This window comes from Podarcis melisellensis, assembly GCF_964234715.1.
Source record: "Podarcis melisellensis genome assembly, chromosome: 4".
Lineage (NCBI taxonomy): Eukaryota > Metazoa > Chordata > Lepidosauria > Squamata > Lacertidae > Podarcis > Podarcis melisellensis.
In genome coordinates, this window is record NC_138531.1 from 82,965,803 (window position 1) to 82,979,735 (window position 13,933).

A 13,933-nucleotide genomic window follows, 5' to 3' on the forward strand; every position below is an offset into this window, starting at 1 on the left:
ATTACCTCCAAAACAACAGGAGGGACAGCACCAGATTCCAAAAGGGACACATTCACAAGGAAGGGGCAGCCGAGTAAGTGGGCTTTAAGTGAGGAACTACCGGACCCTTATAAATATTCAACAGGTTTAGTGATGTGTGAAACTAAATACCACTGCTAAGAAACATGTTAAGAGGAGTCCCAGAACTCCTAAATTAAGGAGTTCTTAAGGTATTCCATATGGGACGCGGGTGGCGCTGTGGGTAAAACCTCAGCGCCTAGGACTTGCATGGTCGGCAGTTCGAATCCCTGCGGCGGGGTGCACTCCCGTTGCTCGGTCCCAGCGCCTGCCAACCTAGCAGTTCGAAAGCACCCCCGGGTGCAAGTAGATAAATAGGGACCGCTTATTAGCGGGAAGGTAAACGGCGTTTCCGTGTGCGGCTCTGGCTCGCCAGAGTAGCTTCGTCATGCTGGCCACGTGACCCAGAAGTGTCTGCGGACAGCGCTGGCTCCCGGCCTATAGAGTGAGATGAGCGCACAACCCTAGAGTCTGTCAAGACTGGCCCGTATGGGCAGGGGTACCTTTACCTTTAAGATATTCCATAAAGCTGCTGTCTTTAGCCCTTCCTCTGCATACTTGGTATGAAAACATAATACATAGTTGGTTACCAGATTTTTTTCAATGAACTTGGGGACTTTTTTTTTTTAAATAAGGCTGAGTAGCAACAGGGAGTCTGTAGTGGGGATGGTGAGGCAAAAAGACCCTGGACCCAAGCACACATGCATATTGTATAAAGGTGCAAAGCCCTTTCACACCCTGTGAAACATAAATGCGCAGAGTTTTTTAAAAACTGGGCAACAGCCACCTGCCCACGACTCCCGAGCCTCCCCCGATCAGTCAGAACAAAGGGGGAAGGGGGCAGGGGGCAGGAAATCTGTAGCGCGGACGTCCCTGGTTCCCCTTTGGCAGTGGCGGCAGCAGTCAGCAACCCGGAGCCAGCTTGGTAGCGCAGTTGGCTCTGGCTGGCTTCAGGAGCTGCTCGCTGCCGTCGCCATTTTTCCTCTCCAGAAGTCCCCATATAATGTGTTGTGCACAAGACACATCATATGGGGACTTCCAGTGAGGAAAAATGGTGGGCGCCACAGCAGCGAGCAGCTCCTGCTGCTGCCATGTTTCCCAGGGACAGATTTGCAAATCTGGGGACATTCCGGGGACGGAATTTGTCTGGGGACAGATTTGCAAATCCGGGGACTGTTCCCGGGAACAAGGGACATCTGGTAACCCTAAGTTACATGACATCTGACAGACGGGCATAAGGAGCAGGGTCTTCCCTGCTCAGAATATTACAATATAATTGACTTGACAAAATTCCCTGGGGAGGAAATTTTCTAATGTGGGTGTCACTCGCAAGAAGGCACTATGTGCTGTGTGGAGAAGTACTTTTTATTTTCAGTTCCGAATCTTCCAACATTCAGCTTCCTTGGAAGTAACATCCCTAGTAATCAGCATCATCCTAAACCAAAATAATTGTGTCTTCTGCTATGCACTTCTCTGCACTTCAAAAGAGCTAGCATCTACTCTTCCCCATCTCTCCTGCCTCCAGTAGGAGATGATTTAAAATTCAAATCTTATCCTTCAAAGTATCTGCGGCCTCTCTTAGATTTATATCATGTGTAAATAAAAGGCCATCAAAATAAGTGAATGCTGATAAACCCGATAGGCCCTGAGGGATGGGGTCCTTGGCAGTTTCTTGGCAAGCCTTTTAGATTAATCCGATTTATGTTTTCCAGCTCAGAGATGGGTTTATTAAACAGGGTGCCTTGTCTCGCTCTAACGCAAAGCTGCACATATTAAAATATGAATTTCTCGTATGTGGCTGAAATGAATTTAAAAGATTGCATCTCTCTGCGATTGCATTGCTCCTGGAATTTGAAGAAGGAAACATGTTAATGGCTATTTTAATGCTGACCTTTACTCATATTACACATGTTAGTTCTACGTGGCATGAAGTTCAGGACAAACGCGTCCATTCTCATCAGGCGTGCGGCAGAGTTCGCAATGTTCTCTTCTGCCTGGCAAATATACAAACACAATCAATTCAAAGCACTTGACAAAGTTATTATGGTAACCCTACATTGCTGATCTACAATCAGTAAGAAATGCATGTACGTACTGTTTTGTTTTTAAAAAGACTAAGAATCTAAACTAGGCATTCTACAATATTATCAGAATATCAGTCATTTTATTCAATCATTTCCAGTGTGACTGAAATGCCTTTTTTTATATAAAGAAGTAACAGATGCTAGAAACAAACGCCAAAGGATCACTACTGGGTCTCTCCTTGCAAGTTTCCCAATGATTCTGGATGGTCACTTTTGGAAATGGGAATAAGTCTGAGTCACCAAAGTGAATCTTACAAGGTTGCCACCAGCTGAGGTGGCTCACTCTCTCCGCCTTTCCCCTCTCCTCCTCCTATGTAACCCCACAGCTCATCTACCCCACCACCATTTTTCTCATCCTCTCTCCCCCCGCCCCCCGCCTCCTACTCCCTGTCTGTTGACTTGGCACATGCGTTCATCTCACTATATTACTCCACACCAGTGAGCGACACATGGCTCTTGTAGATTTGAGAGCAAAAGGTCCAATTCACCTGAGAGGTCATTTTTAAAAATCTTCTCCCCCCCCTCCCCCCGAGTTATTTTTAAAATTACGGTATATATTTATCTTTTAAGTAGGGTTAAAGTACCTATTTATTTAAGTGTAATTATGCCTATTGGGGGAAAAAAGTATCACAAGTGTAGATTTGAAGTGTTTAATCATTAAAACAACCATGTTGCTGGAAATGGCAGTGACTGAAAAGGTGGCAAGGCTTTTCTTTTTAATATAATCAATTATTAGTGCAATTACACCTTTTCATCTAAGCACTAATGCGATATACATACAGTGGGTTTTTTTCTAAAGAAACATTTAGGGCTACTCTCATTTTCCTACTCATATTGACATACTGCCCCTCAACGAGGCCAAACTTAGATTCACAAAATGTTTAGGGTATGTGTACCCCTGCGTCCCCCCAGAAAAAAGCAGGGTCTGTGTGTTTGTGTGTGTGTAAATGTAATGTAATGGTGTGATGTAAAAAAAAGCCAGAAAAGTTTTTCTCACTAAACAAAATACTGATTTAAAAATAATTGGGGTGATAAAGGGGTACCTACCAAAATATTATAGTGAAGCTGTGTACAGTAATGATAGGCTTACTTTACTCGCTTGAGACACCACTGTGCATGTTGAAACCACACTTCCTAGGAAGATGGGAGAGGAGCATTGAGAATGTTCTACACCTGTAGAGATTGTACCATCCTTTCAAATAAAGCTGTATTCTACACCTGTAGAGATTGTACCATCCTTTCAAATAAAGCTGTATTCTACACGTGTAGAGATTGTACCATCCTTTCAAAAAAACTGTATTCTACACCTGTAGAGATTGTACCATCCTTTCAAATAAAGCTGTATTCTACACCTGTAGAGATTGTACCATCCTTTCAAATAAAGCCACCTTTTCTGCTGTCTGAGAAAAGATGGAAGAAGTATCTGTAAAATTCAGCAAGACATTGGCTTTATTATGCCTTGGAGTGCATGCCCCATGACAAAAATGAGTGAACAAAGTGTAGTATTTCAACTCTATGCTTCTAGTTTAGCAGCGCTCAAAGATGGTGCTGCCTGCCTTGTCTGTGTGTGCATGTGTGAGAAAGCTGCTATGTTACAAACAATTAAAAATATAGATAGAATCTTCTGCTCGATTAACCAAGGGCACCTTTTAAAATTTATCAAATTACTCTCGCAGCTCTGCTAAAAATATAGCTACATACACAAGCCCACTGCAAAGAAAGCTGAACTGTCAACGCTGCTGTGCAGCTGTATTCTGTTGACAGTGGACAGGGCTGCAGTATGACAGTACTTTCAACACAGAGAATCTCTAGACCCTGGCAGATTCCCTCTGTCTTAAATGGGCTTCCTGAAGCTATGTGAACATTATTTCTAAATCAGGAAGACCTGACAAAGAGGATATGGACATTAGCGAGTCATGAGCAGCTGTGTCAAGTGCTGAGAATATATAGCATGTTAAATTCCAGTGAAGCAAAGAAGTAAAAATGACTAGTTTAAGGTTTAAAAGCAAAATGTGGAATGAGTTCCAAGTCTTCGTGAGCTGATGCTGTATGTTTTGATCTTTCGTTGCTAAGGCTGCAGTCCTGTAAAGTAGGCCTGCAACTTATGAGTGATTTACTTACACGGTGGCAGTTTTTGGTAAGATGGTGGGATAATATATAAAAGAATAGAAAGCCAGAGGGGGCGAGGAACAGTCAGAAAGGGCTGCCTGAGATCTTGTGTGACCTTCCCAGAGCCTGGAAGTGGTTTGGGCTTTCAAAGACTATCAAAGTCTTCCTTATTTTGCATGATTTTGCCTTGTTCACAGACACCCCCCCCCCCCGATCATAGCCCCTGCATATGTTGCAAGCATAGCTGTCAACTTACAGATTTGAAAATAAGGGACTAGCCGCCTTGAAAATAAGGGACCAGCAGCCAAAATAAGGGACCTGCAGCCTCAGCTGTTCCAGGCACTCCAGTCTTCCTTGTCCTCCTGCAGTCTGGTCAAACTCATGCTGGTAGCTTCGAGAACACTGTCCAAACAACTTTGTAACCAGAGGTTCAACTGAATAGAATCTGAATCACATGCACCACAAGGCCTATGCAGCCTCAACTTAAGATGGCTCCCCGGCCTGGCTTTGCACTGCAAAGTTTGCAGCAGCACGTGCAACAAAATGGCATCCAGCATTCAAAACCCCCCTCAGCTTGCATTAACTAGCCACACACATGGCATGCAAGCTCCACCCCCCAGTCATTCTTAGACTTCTTATTGAGTGAGCAACACAGCCAAGCAACACAGTTGGAGCCTCCCTCCTCCCTGGCCAGCAGGGAGGGAGGGAGAGGAGCTGCTTCCTTTGAAATTTAAGGGACATTTAAGGGCCATCCATCAATAAGGGACAGCAGCGGGACATGGCGCTGGAATAAGGGACTGTCCCTTCAAATAAGGGACACTTGACAGCTATGGTTACAAGCCCACTGGACACAGCTACCTGGGAGTAGGCTCCCCTGAACAAGTGTTGCAAGATGGGCTTTCAAATGTTTGGGAAACTTAAAATTTTAGACCTACCCTTCCCCCTCCAAATCTTCGCTGCGTTGCTTACATATGAACCAAGAGCAGCCATTATCCGCAGTCAAGAGCTTTGGAAGACGATAAACAAACCAGAAACTATAAACAAACCGCATGAATATTTAACTGTGCTGCGCTTCAATTATTTACGACCCTGCTTAAGGGCCTGTTTTCAACGCAACGTAAGACTTAACAAGAAGTCCCAGGATGTTTTCTTCATATGGACTGGTACTGGGGACAGCTTTTACTTATCAAAGATCGCCCACAACATTTCACTTCCCAAACAACTGCTGTCAAAAATTCATGAAATGTCATGAGCTACACCATGGGAAGGCAAACTAAGGCCCAGGGGCCGGATCTGACCCAATTGCCTTCTAAATCCAGCCCGCAGACAGTCCAGGAATCAGCATGTTTTTACATGAGTAGAATATGTGCTTTTATTTAAAATCTCTGCATTATTTGTGAAGCATAGGAATTGGTTCACCCCCCCCAAATATAGTCCGGCCCCCCACAAGGTCTGAGGGACAGTGGAATGGCCCCCTTCTGAAAAAGTTTGCTGACCCCTGGGCTATACCATAATTTTACTTGATGCCTACTCAAGTTTTCCTTCTGCAAACCTCCAAAAGTTAGTTTAGGATTGAAGCTTGATATTGGGCAAGTCCCACATCCCCCAGCAGCAGCACCCTCCCATCTCACATTGTTCAGGAGGCATGGACGGCCCTACCATTAGGTAGATGGTGGTGGTCACCTGAGGAAGTAGATGCTGGTGGGCATGGATGGGCAGCGAGGTGCTGGAGGACAGAGTTGCATGTGCCACATGATGCTAACCTGTTGGCCTCAGGTGCAGTGAAGGATGGGTGCTGAGGTAAGTTTCAAATGCCTGAGTCAAGAGCTCCCCAGCCTTGTTGGGATGAGGCTTGTCTTGGCAGCTCCTGACCCAGGAGAAGGAAGAAGAAACAGAGGAGGACATTGCATGGTGGGAAGCTAAGTGGGAGGAGGGAGGAAATCTCCCCTTTCCACTTTGACCTCAGTCACTTTGGAAGGGGGAGCAATGACACCAGGTCCACCCTCTGACCTTCCTGCAGAATGAAAAATCTCAGCAAAGGCAGGGATCCACCTAGCTCAACAGTAGCCGAAATTCTACTCAAGAAATTTCACTATTTAGAAGGCTTTTGACCTTCTGGGGCCTCCATTGTCAGAACTAAGTTGGAATGTCTTTACTCTAAGTGACAAAAGCTGCAAAGTCCCCAAGTTCTAGGACAATGAACTGTAGACGAGCTGCACGCCAATGAAAATTGCAACCAGTTTACTTTGTTCTTCTTTAAAAATGGTTTTGAAGGGCAATCTTTCCTGCTTTGATGCCTCAAAGAATGACTGCTGTAACTGGAGTATAAAGACAGAAGACATGTTTTGATTGCACATGGCTGGGGTTTATTGCTCCGAGTTAATCGCTTTATTAACATCAAGTCAATACTGGCAGAATCATCTGTGGAGATCAAGCAGATCATCTTAAGCTCACAGACTTTATTTAATCCTATCCAGCAGGTGCTGCATGAGAGTCTAGTTAAATTTTGCCTAATCTGTGGACTCCAGGCTAAACCCAACCACTTGCATAGTTGCTTTCTTGCTCAGGCGGGAAATGGATGGGTTTGCGGTGCAAGTCTCTCAGTGTAATACATGTCATTAGCTGAAATATCAGATTTGAGAGTCAACTTTTGTAAATGGCTAAAAGAAAAACACCCTGCAGGTGTGAAAACAAGTTTTAGAAGTACAGTGGTACCTCGGGTTACATACGCTTCAGGTTACACACTCCGCTAACCCAGAAATAGTGCTTCAGGTTAAGAACTTTGCTTCAGGATGAGAACAGAAATCATGCTCCAGCGGCGTGGCGGCAGCGGGAGGTCCCATGAGCTAAAGTGGTGCTTCAGGTTAAGAACAGTTTCAGGTTAAGTACGCACCTCTGGAACGAATTAAGTACTTAACCCGAGGTACCACTGTACTGTATGTTATGAAGCTGCTCAGAGTGGCTGGGGAAACCTAGTCAGTTGGGTGGGGTATAAGAAATAAATTAGTAGTAGTTGTGGTAGTATGATTTCCAATTTCTTTTCCCCGGGACTGTTCCTCCACTCTTAATACAGTGTGTGTGTGTGTGTGTGTGTGTGTGTGTGTGTGTACCTCTAACCTGTGGGCTTAAGGGTTTAAGGAGTGCCTTAAATATGCTCCTAGTTATGCATTGGCAAGAGAAAGCAGACTTTGATTCAGTTGATGGTCGGTTGAGCTGCAGCCTCCTGGATTGACTGTGCTAGTGAGTTCTCAGGGGCTTCAGAGAACCACGACACGCAGAAACACGATGAAGCTTTCCCTGTCATAGAAGTAAGCGATGGCAAAAGCGTTACCTCCTGAATTTACACTACTAACTCAGGCATATTGAAAGCTTCTCCCAGAACTCAGCCTAAAAAGGCATCTTCTTGCTTTATGGTAGGGGAAATCTCGGTGGGTTATTCTTTTCTCATGGGTGCTATTTATTGCTCAGATAGCAGGCATTGCCTCTGCCAAACTTATTTCTGCCACACAGCTCTGAAAGACAACGGTGAGCCCTAAAGATTTACAAGAAGCTAAGGCTAGCGGGTGGCGCTGTGGGTTAAACCACAGAGCCTAGGACTTGCCAATCAGAAGGTCAGCGGTTCGAAGCCCCACGATGGGGTGAGCTCCCGTTGCTCGGTCCCTGCTCCTGCCAACCTAGCAGTTTGAAAGCACATCAAAGTGCAAGTAGATAAACAGGTACCGCTCTGGCGGGAAGGTAAGCGGCGTTTCCGTGCGCTGCTCTGCTTCGCCAGAAGCGGCTTAGTCATGCTGGCCACATGACCCGGAAGCTGTACGCCGGCTCCCTCGGCCAATAAAGCGAGATGAGCCCCGCAACCCCAGAGTCGGCCACAACTGGACCTAATGGTCAGGGGTCCCTTTACCTTTAAGGCTAGCAAGTCTTAAAGGTACAGCCTAAATTTTTTGGCTTGGGAATTTGCATGCTCTGGACGTTGACAGGGAGAGGCTATAGAGAAAACATGACAAATTAAAGTTTGCCCGATTCTCTGACAGGATATGGCAGGGATGGCTGCCTTGTGGTCTGATGGATACTTCTGGTCCCCCAATAGATTTTTTGTGACCTCAAAAACCCCACTCATTTGTCTTTTTTAAAAAAAGTTGGAAAGGAACTTTTTAAGGGGACATTTTGGAACTCACTTTGAAGGGCACACATTTTAAAGGTCTAACAGCCTATATTTCCACATACTGTGTATTTTGTGGAAATGTAGTCACATATTTTGTGACTTTCAACCTCTGCTGATATTCGCTCAGCAAAGAGTACTTGGCATCCAGGAATTCTCTCTTCTATCATCTATCTATCTATCATCTATCTATATCATCTATCTATCATCTATCTATCTATCATCTATCTATCTATCTATCATCTATCTATCTATCATCTATCATCTATCTATCTATCATCTATCATCTATCTATCTATCATCTATCTATCGATCATCTACAGGTATTCTTTATTTATTTATTTTAAAATGGTGACACCAATTTTTACACTTCAGCCAATCTGACACACACACACGTGACCCCAGACAGTTGCCTATGGGTCAATGTGACCCTCAGCCTGAAAAAGCCCCCGAGTTCCACATTACAATAGTCTGGGAATTGGCCTGTCTTATTCAGCTGCTAAAACTCTCCTAGAACTCAGTTATCAGCTATGTAGGGTAGCTTTGCCAAAAAAAGAGAGGAAACCTGTCACCCTCAAGAGGGCAAAGGAGGACAGAGATGTGCATACAATTTGCCTAGAAATAATGGCTGTAATTTAAACAGAAACCAAGGACATCTCACCATAGTGAGAAATAGCGTGACCAGGTAGATGATCTGTGTGCCTCACTCAATCTGATGTCCAGGTTTTCAGCATTGATGGGCAACTTCAAGACCTCAGCTCCCCCTTATTATGGTTTAAACAAGTCTAACCCAACAGACCTTTGGATAGAAAAGACCTCCAACTAGAGCTTCAACTAGAATAGGGTTTCTCAAACTTGGGTCTCCAGCTGTTGTTGGACTACAACTCCCATCATCCCTAGCTAGTAGGACCAGTGGTCAGGAATGATGGAGATTGTAGTCCCAAAACAGGTGGCGACCCAAGTTTGGGAAACTTGAACTAGAGGATTGCCCTCTGTAAAGTCAGACTCATGGCCACCAGACTCATAGCAAAAGCAAACCTGGCCTGGATGTAGCCCTTCTGTCCCTCTGCGATTGACCTCTGTGGCATGGGCTGCTGGCATGCCCAGGCTCTTGTTGATGAATGTAGCAATGCTTAGCAGAGTCAGAGTCTGCTTTTTACTCCTTGTTGAAAGGCAGAACAAGGCTGCTGAGTGTCACAAGACAACACTTGAACATTTGAAGCCAAAGAACCATGTTACCATTTCAAGTTGGGAGCATCTGCCAGGTGGCTGCACTTCCCTGCGCACTGCCAGAAGTGTGCGTACAATGCCCTGTATGCAGGGGAACTGTGACATGCATCCAGTGGAGCTGTATGCACGCTTAGCAGAGATATGCAGGAAGCAAGGCTGTGTAGGCATGTGGCATCACGAAATTTATTAATCTGCAGCAAATCAAAACAACAAAACATGGCTGGTGTGAGCAGTGTCTATCACACATCTTCTCTGTACGAGAGCACAGAACAAAGAGCAGGAAAACAAAAACACAAAGAACGGAAGTTCTCTTGTCTGAGTTTCCGTTCCCACACTCCAGCAGTATGGAACGTAAACAAGGATCACATGATTCAGCAATGAGAGAATGAATTACTGACAAGAAGTCCCAGGCCTTGTGGGAGAAGCCCACCCAGCAGCTCCTCCTCATCGCAGAAGGACTAGCACTGGTGTGGAGGAAAACGCCATAGCACAGGACTTTCTCCTTTGCCTGAGTCTTCTGATATGATCCAAAGTAGTGCAGGGAGACGGGGGATGCCGGTGGCGCTGTGGGTTAAACCACAGAGCCTAGGACTTGCTGATCAGAAGGTCGGTGGTTCGAATCCCTGCAATGGGATGAGCTGCCGTTGCTCTGTCACTGCTCCTGCCAACCTAGCAGTTCGAAAGCACGTCAAAGTGCAAGTAGATAAATAGGTACTGCTCCAGCAGGAAGGTAAACGGCGTTTCCATGTGCTGCTCTGGTTTGCCAGAAGCAGCTTAGTCATGCTGGCCACATGATTCGGAAGCTGTACACCGGCTCCCTCGGCCAATAAAGCGAGATGAGCGCCGCCACCCCAGAGTCAGCCACGACTCGACCTAATGGTCAGAGGTCCCTTTACCTTTACCTTTAGTGCAGGGGGAAGCCGTGATGCAGCAGCTTTCATGCACAAACATGCGAAGAGGTATTGCGATATAGCCATTCCACCTGCGAGAACTGTTAAGCGCAGTGATTTAATTTACTGAAATGTTTAAATGCATTATTGTGGCAGACACAATTGTACTGGCAATGGATATTGGTCATAATATTGAGACAGAGGTGTGGGAACGATTGTGGAATAATGATATAAAGTTTACAGCCTGTTACAACCTGAGGGAAAATTATACGAAAATGATGTATAGATGGTAAGGTAAAGTAAAGGGACCCCTGACCATTAGGTCCAGTCGTGACTGACTCTGGGGTTGCGGCGCTCATCTCGCTTTATTGGCTGAGGGAGCCAGCATACAGCTTCCGGGTCATGTGGCCAGCATGACTAAGCCACTTCTGGCGAACCAGAGCAGCGCACAGAAACGCCGTTTACCTTCCTGCCAGAGCAGTAGCTATTTATCTACTTGCACTTTGACGTGCTTTCAAACTGCTAGGTTGGCAGGAGCAGGGACCGAGCAATGGGAGCTCATGCTGTCATGGGGTTCGAACTGCCAACTTTCTGATCGGCAAGCCCTAGGCTCTGTGGTTTAACTCACAGCGCCACCCGCGTCCCATAGATGGTACTTGACACCTAATAGGTGCGATGATGCTACTTGTGTGAACGATGCGTTTGAATGGCTGGAGTGAACCTGTGCTTATACCATTGGATCAGCACCTGGTCTAATGGTGGATGGAAAAGAGCCTTGCCTATGCAGTGGCGCAGTTCCCATGCGGCATGCAGCTGTGTGGGAATTGCACCGGGCGGGGAAGTGGCTCCCACACTGGGGCTTTTGTCAGTCTGTTTCTAGACAGCAGATACCGCTTTTGATTGATTATTTTTCCGTGCCAAGATCTGAAACCCAAAACAGGAGAAAGGGAGATTTACTCGCAGATCCCTTTAAATAGCACCACTGTTCCCCTCCACCTTGGAAAGTGCATGGGATTTTGCTCTCCTAAACTGTTGGAAATCCTGGAAGATGGCAAGAAGCCTGGAATGCTCTATTCTTAGAGTGAGAAAATATAAGTAGGTCAAGTTAAAATAGTTCCTGTAAACATTGCCTCTCTGTTCGGAATCGTCTCTGTTCTGTCTTAAGACCAAAGTGCCTCTTATCATTCTTTCCTTCCCAGTTTTGGTTTGTTGTCACTTTCTAAACCCCTGTCAGATTTGTGCTGATGATGCAAAGTACAAGTAACACTGCAGATCCATACAAGGAAACTGCAATGGCCACTGCTCAGTGTCTTCAGGAGGGGATATGTGATGAAATGGGAACAAACAGTTGGCTATTTCTTTAACTTCCCAGTTCTTTTCTGGAGAGCTGCAGATTTCTCAAACTTATGAAAACCTCAGCAAGATACCACCATCTCAGTTATCTGAACCAATAACTGGTTTGAGGATGGCCGTATATGCCTGTAGAAAACAGCAGAAAATGTTTGTGGATGTAGCATCAACGAACCAAGAGGCTGGATCCAGACTAAGTTAGCTGATCCCAAGTAAATCAACAGGATAAGTCAGTCATTGCTTAAGTCCTATTGATTTCAAAGTGTACCAAGTCAAACTAATTTAGGTTGCAGTCCTAATCCCACTCACCTGGGAGTTAGCCCCATTGAATTTAACAGGTGTTATGTACTGAGTTGAATAGGATCCAAAATTCAGCAGTCTGATTGGTCCTAGAACAATAGGATCCAAAATTCAGCAGTCTGATTGGTCCTAGAATAATAGGATCCAAAATTCAGCAGTCTGATTGGTCCTAGATCAATGCAGCAGTATGATTGGTCCTCAGGAGCCACCCAATCCAGCTCCAGGTGGAAGTGAATCCACAACCTGATTGGCCTATAGGAGAATCCCGGAATTAGCCAATCACGTGCAGCCCACTGTGTAAATAATGTATATAAAGCAGATATTGTGGGGGAACTTCCATTCCTCCTCACCACTATGAGCTGAATAAAGAGCACGAAATCCACTCTCGACTCCAAATATATTCAACTGGCGATGAGGATGGGATCCTGCTGAGCTGACCACCACACACAGCACTGCAGCACCGCGATCTGCCGCACTGCTGCCTCGCACCGCGTATCCAGGCTTCAGCTCCGGGACCCAAGGAACTCAAAATGGCAACCAACAGCAGCTTCTTGCCGTTCAAACCAGCACCAGGAGACTGGGAAGCATACACCTCCTGTTTCACCTTCCTCCTAGAAGCCAAAAGGTTCACCAATGATGCCAAGAAGAGGGCGATATTCTTCAGCGTCTGCGGAGAGGAGACGTTTGAAATCACCTGGGCTCTCCTGGATTTCAACAGCACTTACAGTGTTTCTGAGTAGACATGGCTAGGATGGTGCTGCTGACCTTGTTGGGGAAACAACTGCCAGCAAGCTGATTTCTCCAGCAGGACTAACAGAAACTCTGGTGGTGAGGGCATTTAGATCAGAAAGCGGGTTTGGAGAGAAGCACAATGACAGCCCCCAGCGCTATTGCTCTGACCCAATTAGCTCTCACATCCCTAGGGCTGCTTTTAAGTGATAATAAATATATCAGGAGATACAACCACAGCTCTGCCACTTAACATATGGCTTGGCCCTTATTTGCCTTCTATTCCTAAATTAGAAAGCCCCAAACACGTTAGCCTTTGTTCCAGTGAAAAGTTACTTGGATCCCTTCATCATGTTGGTTGTCCTTTCTTACACTATGCCCAGCTTTACTGACACTGGCTCAGGATTAGTTTCTCCCTATGTCACTATTGGAAGAGTAGTAGATCATTATGGGTCTGCAATCAACGCAGCACAAACATTATGTCTCTGCAAACAATTCCAGCACTGCAAATAAAGAAGATTGATGCTGTTGTTCAGTTCTTCTGTTACTATCGCAGCTCAGAGTGTCAGCCAGAGGCACCAGCTTCCAGGAAAGATAGTGGAGGCCCGACGCAACATTCTGACATCACAAGCACAATGTGGCACGTTGTTTTGATGACACATGCGTGATGTTGTGAGGTGCCAGGGGCAGAGCCAAATGCAGTGGCAGCACAGGCTTAGCAGTTGGTGGCCCCCATCTTCCTCTTCCCCCTCCCCCTGGGAAGGCAGGGAAAGCCACCCTTGGCCAATGGCAGCAGCAGCAGGAGGAGGAAGAGGAGGAGCCACCAACCACAGAGCCATGCCACTGACTCCAGTATTGTTCTCGTCCTTGCCCTGCGCCACCGACTGGGGGCTGCTTCCCCTGTCCCTCCTCCATGTGGCAGAAGAAAGAGGAGCTGCCGGCCACCAAAGCTGCGCTGCGCCCGGTCTGCATGCAGCCTCGTCCACCCTCTGAACATTGGGGGGACCCCAAAGTTCCGTGGCGCC